The 22,724-nt window shown below is 39.6% G+C and overlaps 1 long non-coding RNA gene across 1 annotated transcript; it reads left to right on the forward strand.

Annotated features, from left to right (window-relative positions):
• The first annotated feature begins 531 nt into the window (after nt 1-531).
• Nucleotides 532-21,986, forward strand: LOC114062251. Its single transcript, XR_003572328.1, has 3 exons — nt 532-541; nt 16,947-16,955; nt 21,859-21,986. It is a non-coding gene; the product is annotated as an uncharacterized LOC114062251 (long non-coding RNA).
• Nucleotides 21,987-22,724: the final 738 nt, after the last annotated feature.

Raw genomic sequence — 22,724 nt, forward strand, 5'->3', positions numbered from 1 at the left:
TAATGCTAAACCATATGGCTAACAGCATTGCCAAGCTACTCCTTAATCTCTGGTAGGCTTGGTGCTGTGATCCCTTCCCTGGGGTGCCTGTTCCAGTGACCGATCACCCTCTCAGTGAAGAACCTTTTGCTGCTGTCCAGTCTGCACTTCCCCTGATGCAGCTTCATTCCCTTTCCTTGTGTCCTATTACTGGTCACCAGAGAGAGGGGTTCAGCACCTCTCCCTCCACTGCCCTTTGTAGGGGGGAACTTGTAGACTGCAGTAAGGGCACCCTCAGCCTTTGTTTTTCCAAGCTGAACAAACCAGGTCACCTCAGCTGCTCCTTATAAATCTTGCCCTCAAGGTCTTTCACCACCTTAGAGTTGCCCTCCAGTGAACACACTCTAAAAGTCTGATGTGCTGAATGGGTTAGTTCACCAATCCTTCACTGATACTATAAATGGAATTAGCTGAGGTAGTGCAGCTTTTGCTGGGAGAGAGAGACTGTGAGATATCTCATTTTGTCAGTCAAAATCACTGCTTATTAGCTAACCTGAAGGGAGTGAGAACAACAGATTAACTCAGATTCTGTCAGAGAAAGAAAAGAGCAATTTTTTAACAATTCAGATTATTCAGTCTTTCCTAAAGTGATTGCTAGCACTGCTACTGGAAGTGTGTTTTATGTTACAGGAACATGGTAGTTATAGTCAGTCCCTCAACATCTTTATAATTTCAATCCAACTTACAGCCACCAGAACTAAATGAGATCAGAGCGAGGTCATAATAGTACATTCATTAATAGAACAGGATTCTATTTGGAAAGTGTAAAACATCTGAGATTCATCAATTGTATTTAAAAATTGGAACATAGTGTGTTGTTTTTGTTGACATTTGTTGCACTTCTAGTGAACAAAAAGGCTGGAAGGATACTAACAGGAAATTCTGTTCACAAGATAAGCAGCTGTTAGCCTCCAAAGCTTCAAAAGTTCATAAAGACTGAAAAAAAATTGTCTCTGTGTCTGATTTAATGAATAGTCAGCATTCCACATCAGCCAAAGGAAATGCTTCGGGGACAGTTTTTACATAGGCAATCAAATCTTGTGTTTGTGTGAAGAAGGACAGAGCTTGCCATTTGTTTGTGAAACAGCAGTTTCAAAGGTTATGCTTTCACCACAAAAATCTTGAACTGTTTTCATTCCAAAATACTTGAGAACCAGCCTATTTTGTAACTTACTGTTTAATTTCTGGAAAGAGACTTGGTCCAGAACATGTCATTGTTTTCATATTGGAAACCTTCATTATTTTAATGCACATTTCTTGAAAAGTGTTCTAGTCTGGCTCATAGTCACCCACAAAGCAGCTAACAGAACTGCTGCAGTCTTTTTGTCTTCTGTTTGTGGCCCACAGATGCTAGAGCTTTCAAGTAAATCCACACAGGAAAGAATAACAAAGGAGGCAAGTCAGTTGTAGACTGCATGATCCATTAGTAAGGTCATAAAATGGTTATGTCTTCAGCAAATTTCTCAGTACTGTGCAGTGAGATACATCTTTAGCTGACGTAGGTGGCATAACCTCATTTATTACTGCTATACTAATTTACATTAGCCAAAGCTTTGGACCTGGTGAGTCACTGTTAACTCTGGGAAAATTCCATGTTTCTTTGGAAACATTTTTTCTTGGAAAAGTGGCATTGGATTTTTGCATATAAAATGCGTCCAAGGGCTGTCCTTGATAGCAAACAAGTGGTAAATTTAACTTTGGACATTATGATTTCATATGAAATAATGAAAATAAAAATTAAATTGAACAAGTTAGTGCAAGATGATCTATTTCTAGTAAGGTGGTAAAATTTTAGAGCCCTGAATTCCTTTCAGTGGAAAAAAAACAACCTGTAAGGAGCTTGGCATTCATGAAATCTTAATCCAAAAGGTAATAATTCACGTACATTGCAGAAAGATTGACATAATAACTTCAAAACTTTCACAAACCCAGTGACAGAAGACATGTCAGGCCTTCAATCAAGCTGCTCTTCAGTTCTTTTTAATATATAAGAAGAAAAGTTTGTGTTCTGTTAAAGTTTGGTAACCTGACAATGGAGTCTGGCAGCCTAGGCAAGACAGAATAATTACAAAATGCCATACTAATTGCTTGCACAAACTATCATTGATAAATTGAGAATTTTCTCAAGCATTATGAAATTATGGAGCAGAGGACCACACAGCTGCTCTGACAGTGCATTCAAGCTGCTTTTGGGCCACGGCCATTCCAGATTGACAGGCACTTGAGTATTCAGCTGCCTTGGACCAGAACAGATCCAGTAGGTCTAACCATTGTCTCTGATTTCCCTATCACTAATGCAGCCTCAGGAGGTGCAGGTGTAACTGATGTTGGAAATGACACTGTGAAAAGGGGAAAAACATTTTTTCAGGACCATCCTGGTTTCAACATAACAAATTATACTTTTATCTGTATTTAGCATGCTGTTTTATTAATAATGTCTAAAAGTCCAAAAAAGTAGAAATGAGTTGTGACATTAATATATATTGATTCCTGGCTTCACATTTGAAAATATATTTTCTCTGGAAAAAGTTGAATAGTTTTATTTTCTTCTTCTTCTTTTTGTTGTTTTGTTTTTAATATAAAAAGCTCTTTTCAAAACGGAAATAGATGTTTCAGTTTTGTTTGAGCTTGAAAGCAGTATTTTGTTGGCAGAGAGGATGTTCTTTGAATTTTGTTATGTGTTTCATTAATGTGTATTTATATAGAAAAATTTATATAAAATTTTCCTAATTAAAATTCACTGCAATGTTTCAGAAATATATTTAAATGTCTAGTCTACAGGAAAATTTAATTTCCCATAGATCACATTTTAAATTAGTCGTCTATATTTTTGAATGGGCACACTTCAAGACTGAACCACCGCACTAGATCATACCTCACTGAACTTGGACAGAAATGAAATCTTTTATTTCATCCCTTTTTTCCTGACCTGGGTGTTTGTACTGCTTTCCTCAGAGGCAGTACTGGGGCAAGCTGAAGTTCCTGCCTTCCCATTGCAAAAAGCAGCCCTCTGCTAGCTGAATGCTGGTACGTGGTACATTTTTACAGCTGTATCACTGGATTAAGTCAGTAGATTCTTGTGCTTTTATTTATAATAGTATTTTCATTTGTGTCTCTCCCAAAAGCTTCTGTGGAAGTGGTTAGACTCCTGCTTTGTTCAATGGGAAAATCCAATCTAACCTTTGTCTGCGACTCAAACACAAAACTAAGCATATCACACTTAGCTGAGGTGCTGTCTGAGGCTGCCTGCCAGTGCTCTTCCAGAAAATGCTCAAATTCAGCTTTCCAAGCTGTCCTGCAAACTCATCCAGACAGCTGACAAGAAGTTTTTTTAAGCAATGGCAAGTCTGAGATTTGCTAAGACAGAAAGGGAAGGCAGCTGTTTTCAGTTATCAGAGATAATTTGAATATGACCAGGTATTTCCTGCTGGGTATAGATAGACTGAGCACCACAGGAAGAGGGAGCAGCAACTTTTAGAGGGAGGCATTACTGCTTGCTTTGCTGTCACCAGGCACATTTACCTGTGTTCATGATATCTTTCTTCACTCAGAGAACCCAGAATACTTGTGAAGTAGCGTGTTTCAGCCTACACTGAAATACTCAAAGACAAGTTGTCTTTCCCTCCCACTTGCTTCTCAAAAATCAGTCTGGTATTTTGTAGGGTAAATTTTCACTTCAGTATGGCATCATCCATGTCACTGTTGTATGGACTGTTACTGAGCTAACCATACCATGACACATCCTCAACTCCTATTTCTCAACAGACCTTGGTAAATACAGTTATATAAAAGATACCATTTGCTCCAGCTCATAAATCATATAAACTTTCTGTATCCACTTGTTAAGTCAACTGCGTCAAAAGATTTCATTTTCCCCTTCCTTTCCCTTAAGCGATTGCTTACATACAAGCAAAACGCTGTCTGATGTTTTGATGTTTGTTGACTCCTTCCCCTTGCAACTTTGAAAACTTCTTCCTATGTTACCTACGTGATGTTTGTTCGTCTGGAAATAGAATAGGAAAGCAGTTGAAGCTGTGAGGCTCTTTGTGATGTAGATAGAAATCCAGCTGCTCTCCTGCGTCCCTAACCCTTTTCCCATTGCTCATAATTCAAATTCCTTTTGGCTTCAATTTTCCACACTCAACTTCAGTACAAAAGTGATTATGTTGGACGTCTGAGTAAAACCTGTTGAGCCATTTTTGAATGATTCAAGTGTGAAAAAATACTGCCAAATGCCCTGACCAAATATAAATAAACAGAGGGAAAATTTACAGCCTTTCCTTTTCTTTGGTTTTGTTTGGGTTTGTGTTTTGGGGCTTTTTGGGGGGGGGGTGTTTTTTAGGTATTTTGTTTGGGGTTTTTTTTGTTGGAGTTTTTTGGTTTTTTTCTTTTTTTTTTTAGTTGGTTGGTTTGTTTTGTTTTGTTTTGTTTTTGCTGTAGAGGTCACTGAAGAAAGTTTCTCAAGCATTTTAAGAAAGGAAAGTTTAGAATGGGAAATTCTGTCACCCCATGTACAGCAGCAACTCCCAAAACCAATCTCATATCTTCTACTTTTCCCCAGTTCTACAGCCTCAGTTCAAAGCTTTACCCTTAAGTGCGTGTAGGCACACAAGTAAAGGGCATCATTCCATATGTGCTGTCTGTGCTGACAGCAGCATAATTTAAGTTTCCTCTCTGCTTGATGGAAGTTTACCACTGTGCTAAAAAGGGAAACCCAAAGCAACACACTGCTTTCTGTTCCAACTGAACTTTGTTCATCCAAACAAAGTGTCTGAAGGGAAGACAGGGCAAGGACACTACCGGGCAAGGCCTTCCTCTCAAGGGCTATCTAGAGCTTTATGTCTGGAGATCAGAGGAGATGTTCAATAACTAAAGATAGGGTCTTAAAATAAACGCCAAAATGTCAGCCCAAAGAGCTACAGGTTAATCTGTCCCACTTTGATGATCCCTGGGGAGATAACTAAGCATGGATTTACCAAGGGTAAATTAGGCCTGACCCACCCAATTGCTTCCTATGATCACGGTTTCAGTTTCTGGACAAAGACAACGCTCTGCATGTCATTTACCTTGACTTGACAAAGGCTTTTGGCACAGTGTTGCATAATATACTTGTATCCAAGTTAGAATGTTATGGTTTGGATGAATGGCACACCATCCATCTAAAAATTTGCTCATGAGGCTCATAAGAGTAGAGGTTAATAGGTCATACTTTATCTGTAAGCTAGTAACAAGTGGAATACTCTGGGTCTTTTCCTGCAGCCTGTCCTGCTTAGCATCTTTATCAATGTCCTGACTGCACTTTCATTGAGTTTGTAAATAAACCAATTGGTGTGCGATTGCTAATGCACTCAAGCTGTAGAATTTAAGTCTGTCCTCTATAGGGACCTAGACAGGTTGGAGGAATGGGACAGGAGAAAACAGTGGAAATTCATCAAAGACTAATACCAAGTGCTGCCCCTGGCACAAGGACACAGGTTGATGCTGCCTGACTGGGAGCAGCTCTGAAGAAAGGGACCTGGGGGCTTGACAAGCTGGGCACAAGCCAGCAGTGTGCCCTGGCTGCATAGATGACCAGTTGCATCCTGGGTTGTGTCCAAATGGGCCCAGCCAGGACACTGAGGGGAAGGTTTAGCCTTCTCTTCTCAGCATGTCTTGGACCACATCTCAAATACTGCACCCAATTTTGGATTCCCAACAGAAGAACAACATTAACAAACCAGAGTAAGTTCAGTGGAGGACCCCAAGCTACTCAGTCTGGAGCACCTGCCTTGTGGGGGAAACTAAAGTGTCCAAGGCTTGTTCTGCCTGGAGAAGAGGTGGCTTCAGGGGGACCTAGCATTAGCTTGCCTGTATCTGCAAGGAGAGCATCAAGCAAACAGAACCAGGCTCTTCATGGCAGACTGTGAGAGGACACACACAGTGGACATAACCTGAAACAAGAGATGTTCAGGATGTAAAACAGAAAAAGCACTGGAACAAATAAAATAATTTTTTTTTCACTGTCACAACAATGAAGCACTGGAACAGGTTGCCAAGAGAGGCTGTACTATCTCTCTCCATCCTTGGAGAGTTTCAAGATCACACTGGGTGAAGCCTTATACACACACCTGATCCTGCTTGTAACAAAAGTTTGGAATACAGATCTCCTGAGGTCCCTCCAGCCTATGATCCTATGATCCTGTGTTGTATTAAAGGGTAAACGTAGCCTGTCCTCCTAGCTCTGCTGGTGCAAATCTGTACTGTAGCCTGAGGGTACCAGCACTGTGGCTGATGATGTGTCAGGAGGCAGAGGAATAAACCATTAGAAAACACTGTGTGCAGAGTGGCATGAACTCCCCACCTGTCTGCTTGCCTTTCCCTTCAGTCCCTCCTACAATCCCACGTGTAGGGAATTTGGACTATTTTTCTATTTTATGTATCAAAAGCATTAAAGAAAATTAAAAATAATTGTTTTGTAATCCACTAAAAAGCCCTGTTAATTCTTTAAGTGTAAGAGCAAGATCCAGCTACTTGGAACGTGGAGTATACTTCTTGGTATTTGTTTCAAAAAGAGGAATTTATTAAAAATTACAGTTATTTCTAGGACATCTTCCCCCTCGCCCCCTCACCCCGAAGGTGACAGTCTTGTCCCGAAGCAGATTCAATCAAATTCAGTGATACAAATCTCCCTTTTTTCCCCTAAAGTCAGCAGTAGCCATATTAGTCTGAAAAACAAATTGTGACTTCAAGGGTATGAAACATTAAATATCATAGAACATGGGGGCCACTATTATTCTTACTTTAATAAAACAAGTTTTAATATGTGAGCAAATCATCATTTTCCAGACTCATTCAGAAGCTCAGTGAGGTAACTGGAGTTTCCCATCCACTGCCAGCTGGCACTGATTCAGACTTAATGTGTAGTAGTGGAAGTAAAACTGGTAGGTTTGAGTCATATATCAGTCACGACTATAGATAAGCTTGTATTAGAGAAGCAGTGGATATAGTTGTAAAGAAGATTAATTCCCAGGCATATGAAGTGGAAATGGGTAATGACTGTAATAATGAAGGGTTGTGTGAGAGCAAAAGGCAACTTAAATTGCTGGATGAGGGAGTGAATGTCATCTCAGAATGTCTGGAAACAGCGATGAAAGATGGAAAAGCTAAGATCACAAAGTAGCAGCGCAAGATCTTTTCCAACAGCTTGAGTACAAAACTGGAGACTAAGTAAGGATTTACACAGCTAACCAAGAAGATTAGGCACTTAAGTACTTAGGAATAGTGTTGGATTAATGTTTTCATCTTGAAAATGAAGTTTACAAAAATTTACTTCATTAAGAGGTATATTTGCAAATAGAAGTAACAAATCTTTTGATGTAACACACTTATCAGAAAGCCATCTACAGTATGCAGCAAGTTTTACTACTCTCATACAGTTCAAAACATTATTGAGTCAAACAATGCTCTGTGATGTAACAATTAGGTGGTATTAATCTTACCTACTTTTCCATAACCCAAAAACTTCACAGGACAATTAACAGAGTAATAAAATATCTGTACCTGGGATAGCAATACGTTTTCTCTTAGTTCATTCTGAGTTATCCTGTATTTAAACACAAGAATTCTTTCATTATAAAACCAGGAAAAGTGAAAAAAAAAAAATCTGAACATATTAGCAAGTGAAAAGTACACTCAGATTTTGTATCTGACTATTAAAAAAGGCTTTCTCTTAAATGATCTTACTTTGACATATAGGTCCTCCCCAGTATCAGTAGAGTCATGGTGTATTAACAGTGAACACAAAGATACTACAAGATACTACAACCAAGAGAGCAAAACCCGAACAAGTAAGATTATATTGTTTTGGAGTGTGTTCTTGCCAGACCTGTTTGAACACTTTTGAAAAAAGGAATTTTGACTTGGAAAGTGGGTCCTACATGCATGATTTGAAATCTGAAAACCATGGTTAGGAATAAGAATAGCAAACTCAATCTGTTTAGTGAACTTTAGTCTACAGAATTTTATCACTGTCCTGTGACATATAAATGAAGTCCAGCGTAACAGGACTTGCGAACAAAATTGCAGGAGTATTTAGATGTATTTTGTTTAGTGCCAGAATACATACTGATCATTTTCTGATGTTGTCTCTGACCCTGGTTTTGTTATGTTTTCTTCAGGTTTATAGCACTGGAATGACGCTGAGCTAGGAAGAGCTCAACAGAAAATCACTTTCAGGTGAAATCATCAAAACCAGTCACTGAACCTGTGAACATGTATGGTTTCAGGTACCCCAAGAGGGAATAAGGAGGGAATGAATGCTGCAGAACTCCTGTCGTTTATCCCTTAGTTTGATTTAAATAATTTACTTGTCACTCATGTAAATGTGATATCTGGGCATAGAGTCTTGAGGCATTTTACCCTTAAGAAAAACTAGAACTGTGCTTAGATTTTAGAAATACAAATGGCAAGTGTTTAAAAAAAAAAAAAAAAAAAAAAAAAAAAAGAAGAAGGAAAGACCTTGTGGACATTACTGGAAGACATGACACTGCTAAGTTTTTTGTTAAGGCTAATGCAGTAGGTATGGACGGACTGAGTCCATAAGAAGATATGGTTGATTAACAGGTCACTTTGCACAAATATGGTTAGGGGAAGGGTGAAAGTTCACCTCATCTGGATGGATTCAGCATTCCCCAAAAGCTTAAGTACTCTTCTTTAAATTGCTTATATCCCCTTGATCTCCCTGGGTTTTTTTCTGCATGACAAAGTTCGTTTCACTTCTAATAGAGAAGGCTGAAACAGTCAATGTCTTGTTCACCAGGAAGGAAAAGTAACACACAGATCTGACTGAGATGGGCACAAGGTGTTCCACAGTACTATCTGCGCAGAAAATTGTTTCAGACCGAGGTCTGAGCTTTCAGTTGCCTGCAGGTTCTTCAGTTAAGTGATCTGTCATTGTTTGAGACCCACACTGAGTGACAGTGCATTAGCAAGGTCATTAGAATTGTGCTCATCTTACTACTGTGCTCCTTACATCCTCTTATACCAGTTTGTTTCCAGATGCAGAGGTAGAAACAAAGGAATGCTCAGCTAGGTAACTGTGGAGTGATCTCAGATCTAAAGCCATTTTAAAAGTGAAGGAATGCATATCTACATCCTTATTCACATGTTGAATCACTTTGAGCAGTTCTGTTAAGGGAAGACAAAAATAATGTAAGCTTGACAACAAATGGGTATACAATTTTGAAGGCCATCAAATGAAAGGATAATTTAATACTGAATAAGTGTTTTCCTAGAAAATATGTTTCCTTCAGTAGAAGCATCCTGGGTGCCAAAAACTAATTTTTAAAAGACAAATGACTCTGCAGGGAAGCGGAAGGACTGTGCAGGCCATGCACTTCCCTTAAGCCATTATAGTGATTGACTCAAACGGTTTGTTAGTTTAAGAGACTTTTAGCAGGAACTGGAGCACACTGTATACTGTTTATGTTTTAAGAAAACATGGACTGTATTGATTTACAGCTCTCTATGTTTCTCCTTTAAGCAAAAATACATACTCCAGATGAGTCCACAGAGGAACAAAAAAAGAACAAACAAACAAAAAGGACAAGACCAAGCTAATAAAAGAAACATAAAATAAAAAATGAACCTCCAAAAAATGTATCATTCTAGAATTAAACAACGCTACAGTCAGGCAAGTAGCAGCATTCAGTTTCCTTGTTTCACCATCTGCTTTTTAACTTCACTCCCTATGTGCAAAGCTAAAAATTTTAGAAGGGCAGAGGGTCACTGTTACTTCAGATAATTGGTATTTTAAATATGTCAGAAATACCATGAGCACTGGCAGGAAGCCATTAGCTGCAGACAAGGAAGGAAAATTTATCTTCTCAGATTTATAGTGAAAAGTCTGTGTATTACACTAAACCCCTGCAAAGAAAGAGTCTTTAGAGAGAAAATTAGTTCCTCAAAGCTTCACATTTTCATCAAAATATTCCACTACCTTGCATATCTTGAATAGCTGCTTGTGCAGGAAATTTCATAACCAAGAGGAAGAGAGCTCGTACTACATGAACTCTGACTTCATACTTCTGAGAACAAACAAGTATGTAAATCCCTGCTTTTGAATGGCATTTGCATTGGGTTTTGTTTGGGGATTTTTTAAAATTGTGTTAATAGTCTCATTCTCCCACTTGGTAGCACAAAATTTTTCTTTTGGTTTATGAGCACAAAAGCCCTTCTTCATTTTTTTCTTATTGTTAAGGGACAATCCTTTAACAACTGTATCACAGAGTGCAGCGACTAAGCCTCTGAAGCCAAATATGCCACACAAGATACTTTTACACAAGCTAGAATTAAAAAGGAAATAAAGCCAAGCCTTTCAACACGCAGAGTAGCCCAAGTGAGTCCAGGGGAGGAGAAGGGGTGTGAGCAAAGGTCCACATATCAGATATATGAGCAGGTCTTTGTTAACAAATATATTTCTTCATGTAGGTGCTTCTGAGTGACATCTAGGATAGCTTAACTGAGGGAAATAGGAATTCCTGCACCCATTTAGTCTGAAGGGAAAGTTACACGCACACGAGCACAGAGGTACCCATACTCATACCCTCTCTACCAAGTCACATGTATTTTGTTTTACTCTGGGAAGACCCCATCAAGTTCAGTTGAAGGCAGGGGGAGAATTTAGCAGCATCAACTTTTTAAAATTCAACATAGCTTCTACTATTCATTTTTAATTTGCTGCTTCTTTTATGAAAAATGGTACTTATTAGGTAGAATTTCATTTATATCATATAATTAATCTGAAGTAATATTGCTTGGACAGTTCTTAGAAATGTGATATTAGTGTTGGCAGAGTTTCCCCTATTGTCTGCCATGTTCTCTAAAATTATGCCAAGCCACAAGCTAGGTCATCACTGCTTTTATAGACTCAAGTAAAGCTATCTAGCAATAGTATGCTTTTGGCAATTTTAGAGTTGCTATTTTAAAGCTTCTTTGCCTGGAGCTATCTAGTCTCAGGGGTTACAAAAGGAATCCTGGACTTTCCAGTATAGCATCCCAGACAAGGATGTATCCCAGCTTTTCAGTAATTGAGAATAGCCATAGGATTAGACCATCATTTGATACTGTGTTTGGATAAGACCCTCAATTTAGATGTTATTCATATCAGATGGGTTTTTTTTAAAGTGAAGCATATTTAGGGTTTTAGTAGCTCAAGGCAGATGCCACGTCAAACTTTCTCCACACTATACATAGCCACCATCTGGCACAACTGCACCAGCACAACCCCGCAGGATTCCAAACGGCTGCTGCTTGTAACAGCAGTAGAGCTTAGCACAGTTCCAAGCAGGTGCAAATTAAACTTGCAGCTCAGTCACTGCAGGATTAGTACTAGAGCAGATCAGAGGTTGCCAGTACCTAATGTGTGGCATTAAGGCTGACATCAGATGAGGCTCAGATATTTGTATTCTGTTCATCTGCATTTGTCTAAATTATGGACTGAAGAGCTTTAAGTGGGCTATCATCTTACTTAAATGAGGCTGCTTGGCCTTTTTTCTAACATTCAGAGTGCTGAGTCAGCTTACTCATGAGTGGGTTCTTGCCTGTCAGGTCTCCATAGACAGTCTGGTGTGTACGAGAACTGTGTTACAAGAATCCAAAGAAGGAGAATAAACTTCATGCAGATGAAAATATTTCATGGTGGGCAACTTAATCAGTATTCATTGTGTTCCCTTTTGGTCTCTCAGATTGATCCAGAGTATATTGGCTGAACCTTTTAGATGAGGTGTTGATTCTTAAAATACTCAGACCTTCACCTTTTACTGTAGTATTTAGACCACTATTAAACACATCCAGCTGCAGCTTTGACATTAATTAGTGATACCAAATATTTTATGCAAAAATTAAAGATTAAATGTGTATGTGAAATTTAAACAGTCTACACAATAACACTTGAACTGTCATTATATTTCTTTGCAGAAGCCATGATGGACTGTCCTTAAAAAAGTATACATAGATTATTTCTATTTCATACACAGCAGCAACTTCCAGCCAGACCCCACAGAACAATGACTTAATTGGGCTATTAGGTAGACAGCTCACATGACCATATTTACCATATTTTCTTACTCTGTTTGCAAGGATAACTAATTAGAAGCAGCTCATCCAAACATATTAGAAAAGAGCTGAACACGACACCTGCTGTGCCTGGTCTGTGTGCTGCATACACAAACAGTGCAGAATTGCACAGTGGAGAAAGTCAACACGTGGCTAATGAGTGACTGCATTTGCAGAATAACAAGCTTTTGGCATTTCACATAGACTGAGGAAAGTGGAGGTTAACAGTTTTGAAATTATCTATTTTATACTAAAAGCCAAAACAGCAGCTTTCTTTTTGATTTTTGTTCTACTCTGCATTGTGATATAAAACTGAAATAAAGGAATAAGAAGGATGTCCTTTGTGATATACTTAGAGAAATATTTGTAAGGGGGCATCCTCATGTCTGCCAGGACAGAAAATGGTGTAACAGTTCTGCAGGGTTTATACCAAAGGTACGTCCAGCCTAACAGCTAATACGTAGAAAGGAGCACATCGGAGTACTCATGTGATACGTTCCCAGAATACCTTTCCATTTGCAATTTGCAATTTCCAAAGCAATTTGCGCTTTATTGGCTTCCAGAGGAGATGTTGCAGGCTTTGTATATGGTGACCTTTAATGGATACTGTTCCACAAATGTTTGGTTGCTTTTTGAATGCATATACCCTAGCAATATCCACACCACCCCTTGGCAAGTGATTTCTTGCAATCATTAAACTTTACTTTGGATGAGGAGATACCTCTTTTTCCTCTTACTTGAAACCTCCCTAATTCTAATCTGGCGTGATGAACAATTCTTCTTCTCTGGGAAGAGCAGTCAAACAGTCAATACCTCCTCATCATTTCCAGGCCACTCACAATTTTGTAGGACTCAGTCGCTCTCTACTTATCTGCTTTTCAGACTGAAGGGTCCTGCTCTTAGTGGGAAAGTTCTTCTACACCCTGTTGGCTTTCACTAGACCTCTTCTATTTTTGTTTCATCCTTTTTGGGTTGAAAGAATAGAACTGCACCATGTTTATAATGGGAGTGTTCCATGGAAGTACTCAGTGACATACTGATATAGTCTGCCGTCTACATCTTTGCTAGTAACTCTCTGCACTATCATTGCTTTCTGAGCAAGCTAGTGAGCTGATGCATCTGCATGGTAATAAGAAATTTCTGATTTGTGAGATATATTAGTTTGTTTGGAATCCATTGGTTAATATTTAAATTGGAAGTGCATATTTCCATGAACACCACTTAAAATTGAATTTCAACTCTCATTTGAAATTCCAGTTACTCAATCCAGTAAGGTCTATATGCAATTTATTCTTCCTGTCCTCTATAAACCAATATAATTGTAGGACTTTCTCACCTTGCTGCTTGTGCCCTTCCAATTTTTTTTATGACTGTGCTGAATAGCTGATCTCATCACATCAGCCTTACCACATTTCACCATAACATGCTGCTGATGTTTCTCTCCACAGTTAAAAATAACCTTTTTCTTTTATTGTATATTAACTATTAAATTATCTGTGGAATTGTCTTCCCTTGAATGCAAAGGTTGCCTCATTTCCTTGAGAGCTTTCTGGAAATCCAGGAAGACTAAATCAGACTGCACCTTTAAAAGTTCCAAGAGATTTATGAGATGTGACTTCCTTTACAAAAAACACCGATCCTCTGAAGTGTGTAATTTATCTACACGTGCACTAATTCTTCTACCAGTTCTATAATGTAGCTCTGCAGCAACAGACGACTCACTGATCGAGTTTCCTGAATCTGCCCTGGAATTCCTTTTAGCAAAAGCATCAAGGAAGTTTATCCAGATAATTTTAACATGTTAGGAAAAATCCATGTGGTAATCCAAACAAGTACAGATATTTATAGGTTTCTTGCTGAAATCCTGTACAGGTTGCATGAGGAAAATCATGCACTAGCTTGCAAAGTCTTCTGCATTGTCCTTCATGAACTAACAGTAGTAGTATAAGCAGAAGTGGAGAAATAAGAAAAATCTAATAGAAAAAGAATAAAAGATTCTCAAAAACCAACTGCAGGTTCAAGGGAGCCTGTCTTTGTAGCAATGATTACAGATACATTAAATATGTATGTTCCTCCAGATTCAGTATTTTCTAAAAGGGTATGTCAGCTGGAGATGATAACTCCTATGTTATTTCACTTTATCACTGTGAGAAAAAAAAAATTCATTAATGCTTGAGCCATGTGAGTATCCTGTGATGCCCTCAGAGGGGATGCAAGGCACCATAAAGCAGTAATTGACTGATAAAGCAGATACATTTCATCTCATATTACAAATATAATACTAGAAAACAAAGTAATGAGGGCATATTGTCAGAGGTCACAAGATCCCTCTACCTCTGCTCAGCTGGTATTTCAGATGCTCCAGTACTCTGTGAATTGGGCTTTGTGAACATTTGCAAAAATGCTGACCAAACACTGCAAGAGTTTTTCTGGGAACTCTGTTTTGAAAACAGAATTATTATGAGTCTACACTTCTCTTAAAAGCACAGTGACTTGGAGATTCTCCTTGTTACTTAAATATTTCAATTAGAATATTAGTTATTGTCACTGACGACAACTGGAAATGCTGCAACAGAAAATGACACTTTATATTAGCTCAAACTCATCAGTGCAAGCCCATAAAGAGTGATTAAAATTTGAAAAGAGAGCCATACATTCTGAAGTTTGCATTCATTGGAATACTGCTGCAAAAAATGAATGTCAAGTGACTTTACTGCTGCGGAGACAGTTGATCAGTGGGGCACTACCACAAAACTGTGATGTGTAACTAATACATAACTAACTAACCTTTTAGTAGGCATTGCAGTGGGAAATAGAAGCTTTAATATTGGGAAGGTCTTTGCTGTCCTCCTCTGATATGCTGGAAAAATTAATATCTGCTGTTGTTGTTCTGGGAATTAATATAGTCCAGGACAAACTGCCAAATATAAAAAAGTTCTAGGCAATCTAAATATATTATCTCATCATTACTGTTACCCGCTGATGACTTAAGCTCCTGACTAAAACAAACCTGTGCATAATCATCTTGAAAACTACAGAGAAAAAATGTCAAAAATTAGAAGAAAAATATTTCTTTAATAGTGGTGATTTTCTAAAGCATAGTTTAAAATCTTCCTGAAAGATCTAAGAGCATCTATCCAGTTACTGCCAAAGAGAACTAGATGTTTCACCCTTAGGGTTTACACTGCATGTGTGCAAAAACTTCTCATACTTTGTGTGTGGCCAAAGATCGACTAATGCTGATAAAGCATCTCTTTGGACAAGCAAATGGAAAATAAATCCATCAAATTGAATTAAGTAAAAAGACACGTCTTCCTGCTCAGTGAGTCTCTGAGCCACAAAATGCTGCAGACTGGGATAGCACTTAGAAGACATGTTGTTACATAATGGCCCCACAATTACATTCCCCCTATGTCTAGTGTGGGTTATTGGTTTTCCCTTAAGCACAGGAACCAGTCCCCACAGAACACCAAACAAGGGTAGAGAAATACCAAAAGGGAGAAGTAGAGGCAGCAAGCTCAGGAAAAAGCACAGGTGACCCCACAGAAGATAAATGTAAAAAGGATGGGGTGAAGGATTAAAGACTCAAAAATGGAAAATAGCTAGAGGAGGTGCTTAGCTGAGATTTCCAGCAGTGCCCATTGCTCTGCAAAATGTATGAGGAAGCAGTGGATGCTGCCAGGATACTCTACTTGGACACATGACAGAACAAAGGAACAGAAATAGGATCCACACTTGCTGAGGTCTCCTCTTGTCATGCTGCTTTTTTCCACTGCAGTGGGTGGTCGGTTTGGTCTGGACAAGGAGACCATGAATAAGGACATCAGGCATTAAAAAACAAGGAGTACAAGTGCAGCCAGAACTTCAGCAACAGGACTAGATTCAAAGGAAAGACTGCAACCTGAAGGACTCAATCAGTATACTCCCCTTTGCCTTGAATTGGATGGCACAGATGTGCCCATCACTCCACAGCTGAGTTTCCAACTCCTCTGATCTGTAGAAGAACATACATCAAACTTAGGTCATATTCTAGCACCCCAAATCACAAATCTAATAATGAGAAATTTTTGTTTTACAACCTTGAAAAAAATTGTCCAAGATAATGTTCTGTACTATATAGTGGGTTTTCCAGTCACATGAGATAGAAGGAAGCTGTTCTGAAAGCTTGGTTACTGTGAATTGAGAAATGCAGAGGGTATATTGCTGGTGCGTAAAATGTGACATTTGGGATATTTGTGTTAGCTGTGAAACAAACTTAATGTTTCTGTGGTTGATCATCCTGTTAAAATTATTTAAATTAAAATTCTTCCTGTAATAGTACTTTTGTGTCTCTCGGGAATTGTAATAGTTGTTTCATTACTGTTTGTAGAGCACATTTGGATATCTTCACCAAAAGAAGTTGAAATGGTAGGTACAATTTTATTCCAATTCTTTGCTATTGAGTGTGACTGTAACACCACAAGATCTAAATACCATCTACCATACTATAGAGCTTTCTCTTCCTTATTTGAAAGTGGCATTACTACCAAAATTTATTTTTAGAAACGACTACATTTTTTTTACTTTTGTCTCTTTAGCTGCCTTCATTCTGACAGCATTGTCTCCCAAATGCACCCCCTTTTTGGCAAGTATGTGTCTTCATTTACATGGCAACACTATCAGAAACAATAAAAAGTTGCAGTTTGGGAACTCTGCTGTATATGGATAAGATTTTTAGCTGTGCCTTTAGATGCAAATGATAGAATTACTTACTTCTTCAGCATACTGGTGAGAAATACTTTGAGCTGGTTGGATGAAGTTCAATCTTAATTTAGGTCACTAATGTTAATTTAACATTATATTTCTGATAGGCTGGAAAGAATAGCTAAAATAATATTGCCTCCCCAACATTACTAAAGCAGTCATTTTCAGGAAATGACATAAAATGGAGATGAATTCAAATTAAAATTGAGTCTGAGTAGCTGCAAATATTGCAAGTGTTGGGAGTTCAGAATACAAACTTTACATCATCTGTTAATTTGACCCTGAATGTATGAGTTGGGCTAAATGCATGCACCTGAGAACCACATCAATCAGCTCTCATATTTGTCCTCTTCCTCCATCAAGATCTAGTGCCCATTCCCTCTGCCTTCAACTTTGAATCCTGATGTACATGTTACCACAGCTGTGGTGTGTCTCTCACTTGGAAGTCTGCCCCCTGTGGTCCTTATATCCAAGGCGCAGAGGAACAGATGCGTGAGATGGGAGCTGCTACAGGCATTGGACCATATGATCACAGTCTGCCAGTGGCTCATACAAGCTCATTTTCCTTCTCTGTATGAATAAAGAGTGCTTTGTTTGCACTGCAGAATCAAAGACTACATGCAGGCATTTCCCATGGTATAGTGGGACTGCAGAAACTTGGCAGGAGGAGAAGTCAGCACCAAATACGCTGTCTGGCTCCAAGCAGCCTGTACAGTGGTCTGCATCCCAGAACCATTTAGGATTGCAGACCAGGAAGAATAATGAGATTTTTCTTTCAAAGCAGAAGACCGTGGAAAGGAGCTTATATCTACCTGTCTTCTCTGTGGGAACCTGATCAGCGGGGAGAAGAAAAAAAAAAAAAAAAAAGAAAGAAAGAAAAACTGGAAAGGAGCCCAATACTGGAAAGAAGCCCAGTGCCCCAAAACAGCCAGTCTTCCTCCTCCAGGGTCTGGTATCCCACTCCTCTCCTCTTCCTGCTGCCTTGTCCTGCCTTCACATCTAGCTCTTGTCTCGTGGGCTCACCTCCACATCTCTTTGCTAAGAGCAGGGAATTAAAATCTCTTTTCTTGGCACATGCTGCTGTTGTCAAGGGAGAGCAGCTCTTTTCAAACACTGTCCCTTTACTCTGTGCAAACACAGCCCTTAACTGATTTTGCAAACAGCACAGACTGCTTTTCCGAGTGAAGTTTGCACTTTGTACCAAAACTTCGTGGGCACAAAAAAAAGCATTATTCTCAGGCCTTTCCACACTGCATGGCAAGAGCTGCCTGTGCTGACAGCAGTGAGCATTGCCAGCTGCGTGTGCTGAAAGATGAGGAGTTGTCCCACGCCAAGGAGCAAGGAGCGCTTCTCTTCCCAAGGATGTACTTCTGTGTTAGTAAGTAGCAGCTTCAGTTAAAAAAAAAAACATATTACAGAAGTATGTGATTGTAACTGGGAGTAGGGACTGTTACCAATCATCCCTAAATGCAAAAACATTGGAGTGCTTGATACAAGCTGCCACATGTGGTAGGACAAGACTGTACAGTCTGAAATCATGGACCCATATTTTAAGGCAGAAGCATATGGCGTTCTTTAAGCTGACCAAATTTTTATAACAATCTTTTGAAAGAGGTTTTAGAGACTGAATTTTTGAAGATGGAGAGACTGTCAGTTATTTTTCGCTTCAGAAATTAAAGGCAGGGTACACATAAGTTTTGAAAACAGAACACAAACCCCTAGTTTATTTTTCACTCCACAGCTTCAAGTACAGCAACATTTCGCTGCCAACTTCCATATGACAGCACAACACCTGAACCTAGATTTGAACCCTCTGAGAAGTACTTATTAATAGTCTTTAAATGAGCAATTAATAGAAAACTTTTGTTGCACAGAGCTTGCATGGACTATCTTAAACAGGAAAATTCGAAGTTTATAAACCTTGAGAAGGATTAAAGAATTTCTACACATATGTTTTGTTCATTTTTAGCAAATGTCTTGATACTTCTTATTGCAGATAGGTATTTCAGTTTTTCCTCTGGATTATTTAATTAAATCTGAAAGAACAGAGAGGGAAGGCTGATAGCAAGTTGTCAGTACTAGAAGGCATGGAAGAAATGAAATAATCTGTTTCCCCTTTGATGAAAGCTTTAGCATGTGACCGAAGTTTAAGGACATATGACACACTAGTGTTTGCATTACTTTCTTTTCTTTCTATCTTTGTCCCTAGTTGAGAATATTAACTAATGATGCACAGAAGTGAAAACAAGCTTGGTTTGCAGAAGACCTGTCCTTGCCCCTCACAGTATGTCTTCTTCTTTATACACTTCTGGTATATTTATGATGTACAGAGTTTTAACAAAAAGGCAGATCTTTGTTCAGAAGGTTTTTAGTGGTGCCAGGCTCCCCATCCTTTCCTCTTTCATATGAATCTATGTCTCTTTGTATATTAGTTTGGAGTCAACAGGATACCGCATCATTACTCTTCCAGAGGGTGACTTCCTTTGTTTTTCTGAAGGAGCCATGATTGCCACATTTCAGTAAACTGCTGCAACCAGTTCCTAATACTTACTTTTATGTAAGAACAAACTTAATACCACATATGGTGTCTTCTTAACTTTTTAAGTTGATATAGTCAGTGAACTTAACATCACAGTATTTGTTAAGGAAATTTCGATTTGTAAATCTCAGACATTGTCTGAACTAGCAATGCACCATGCCTGTTTTGTGAGTGGCAAAAATGGAAATTACATTGGTGACACCAGGAAGTTGTTCTTTCAAGCACTGAGCACTGCTGCTCCTGGTTCTTGGAGGTCCCATCACAAATGGTCCTGTACTGCATCAGTGATAGATTCCTACTCCTGCTAACTTTGTATCTTGACATATGTGAAGAAGACACATTATATAGTGTTTTCTTAGAATATATGTATAAAGAACCATTTCTTGGCAAATATTCTTAATAGGACCATAATTATATTCGCCAAACTTTAAGGCCAAAATCAACGATTATTAATATAAAGACACAAATAGAAATACTTTATTTATTGATTTCATTCTGCTCCATTATGTTGTACCATGCTGACTCAACCTATTTTATAGTGACTTTTTACTGAGGATGTAATAATTAGTATTCATCTTGTCATTTTTTAAGTTGATAAATCCATTATATTCAGTGTGTGACAATTACTAGAAATAAATTGAAATTCCATCAAATTAACTACTGTAGGTGTTATTCACTGTTTACTTGAAGACCTAAGAGTCATGCCTGTGACTGCAAGCTCAGTGGTAACTCTTATGACGAGCAGTCACTAACTAAGCATTTGAGAGGGGCAGGAGGGGGTGGGGTGGTGGCTAGGGCGGGGAGGTGGCATCTGCTGTATACCCCTGCAAGTGTACAGGTGGGTTTGGTTGGGTGGGCCAGACCTGGTTTGCAGAAATATTACAACTGCTAAGTTTTAAAATTGGGCACATTGCTACACATGTTTGAAACAGGGCACAAATAAACTGTTTGCTGTGCCCAGCCAGGGTTAAAACCTGCAGGGTGAGTGAGTTTAGGTCAGTTATAAAAGGACAGAAGAAGAGACAAAACAACAGTTTCCCCTGCTACTTGGCCCAGCTAAGCACTAATATTTCTGTCACAGCTCATATAGTACCTTCACAGAGGATTTTCTTCTTCCATTCCTAAATCCCAAAGGTCAGGAGTAACACTACCAAGAACCTCCTGCATCCCACATCTGCAGGAATGAATTGCTGAAGAATCACTGTTGAGCACGACTGAAGAGCAGCACATAACATAGGGCTTAGCAAGACAGATAGTCACTCAAAAGCTTAAGAGAAGAGCTCAGCTTTACCAAGGTGCCCAGAGGCAGCAGTTTTACTGACTGACCATTTGGGTGTTGCTGGTTTCATTGCTGCTCTTTGCCCAGTAAGGCTGTGTTCATGTTCAGGTCTGACCAACTGCCCAGCTGGACTAATATACCTTCCCAAGGGGCTGGCTGGCTGAGAGCTGGTGACTGAAGGCTCAGCAGGAACACTCAGAAAACAGGTCTGGTTCCTATTACTCCCATTCATCATAGGGTGACAAGGTATGTCCTCTTTTTCCTCTGGAGTGTAAGGAAAGATCATCTGATTTAATTTTTGTTTGATTGTTTTTTAGTTTATAGTGCTACACAGAATCATAAAATATGATGAGTTGGAAGGGACCCACAAGGATCATTGAGTCCAGTTCCTGGACCTCTGCAGGACACCCCAAGAAGCGCACCATGTGCCTGAGAACATTGTCCAAATGCCTCCTTGACACAGACAGGCTTGCTGCTGTAACCACTTCCCCAGGAAGCCTGTTCCAGTGCCCAGCCATGCTCTGGGTGAAGAACCTTTTCCTGATATCTAACCTAAACCTCCCCTGACTCAGCTTCATGCTGTTTCCTTGAGTCCTGTCATTGGTCATGAGGTTGAAGAGATCAGTACCTGCCCTTCCTCTTCCCCTCATGAGGATGTTGAAGACACAATCAGGTCTCCCTTCAATCTCCTCTTCTCCAGGCTTAATGAAGCCAAGTGACTGCAGCCGCTCGTTATATGGCTCCCCCTTCCAGATCCTTCACTATCTTCAAAGCCCTCCTTTGGACACTCTCTAATAGTTTTGTGTCTTCTTTTATTGCAGTGCCCAAAACTGCACATAATATTCAAGGTGAGGCCGCACCAGTGCAGAGCAAAGTGGGACAATCCCCTCCCTCAACTGGCTGGCGATACTTTGCCTGATACCCCTCAGGACACAGTTGGCCCTCCTGGCTGCCAGAGCACTGCTTGCCATCAACTTGCCATCAACCAGGACCTCCAGGTCCCTTTCCACCTTGCTACTCTCCACCATCTCATTCCCCATTCTACACACACAACCAGGGTTGCCCCACCCCAAGTGCAGAATCAGGCACTTTGCCTTGGTTGGTGATTATCCATCTCTCTAATTTGTTGAGGTCTCTCTGCAGGGCTTCTCTGCCCTTGAGGGAGTTGACAGCTCCTCCCAGTTTAGTGTTATTGGCAAACTTACTTAGTATTCCTTTGAGCCCTGCATCCAAGTTACTAATGAAGATATTGAAAAGAACTGGTCTGAGTATGGAGCTCTGTGGAACCCCACTAATGACCAGCCATCAGCCTGATGTTACCCCATTCACTGTAACTCTTGTGCTTGACCTGTGAGCCAGTTGCTCACCCATCATATAACATGGTAATCCAGCTGTGGGATGGACATTTTGTCCAGAAGGATGCTGTGTAAGACAATATGGAAAGCTTTGCTGAAGTCCAAAAAGATTATATCAACTGGCTTCCCTTGTTCAGCTAGGTGGATCATAGAAGGAAATCAGGTTTGACAAGCAGGACTTTCCCCTCACAAAACCATACTGGCTGTGACCAATGACTGCCTCATCCTCCCGGTGTTTTTCAATATCTCCCAGAATAATCTTTTCCATGACTTTACAGGGTATTGAAGTGAGCCTGACAAGCCTGTAGTTTCCGGAGTCCTCCTCCTCACCTTTCTTGAAAATCAGGACAATGCTTACTAGTTTCCAGTCAGCTAAGACCTCTCCAGATTCTCCAGAACACTCAGAAATCATCAAGAGAGGTTTTGTGATGACATCAGCCAGATCTTTGAGGATTCTGGGATGAATCCCATCAGGCCCCATAAATTTGTAGGAATCCAGCTGGAGCAGCAGATCCCATGCAAGTTAAGGGTCAACTGGAAGCCGATCATTCTTGCAGTCATGGTTGCCCAGCTCAGGGCACTGAGACTCCCTTGGTCCAACATCAGTGTTGAAGACAGAGGCAAAGAAAGCATTGAACACATTTGCCTTTCTTTGTCCCTGTTTGTGAAGTGACCA

This window comes from Empidonax traillii, unplaced genomic scaffold, assembly GCF_003031625.1.
Source record: "Empidonax traillii isolate 1590-97213 ecotype Southwest subspecies unplaced genomic scaffold, ASM303162v1 scaffold390:size799922, whole genome shotgun sequence".
Lineage (NCBI taxonomy): Eukaryota > Metazoa > Chordata > Aves > Passeriformes > Tyrannidae > Empidonax > Empidonax traillii.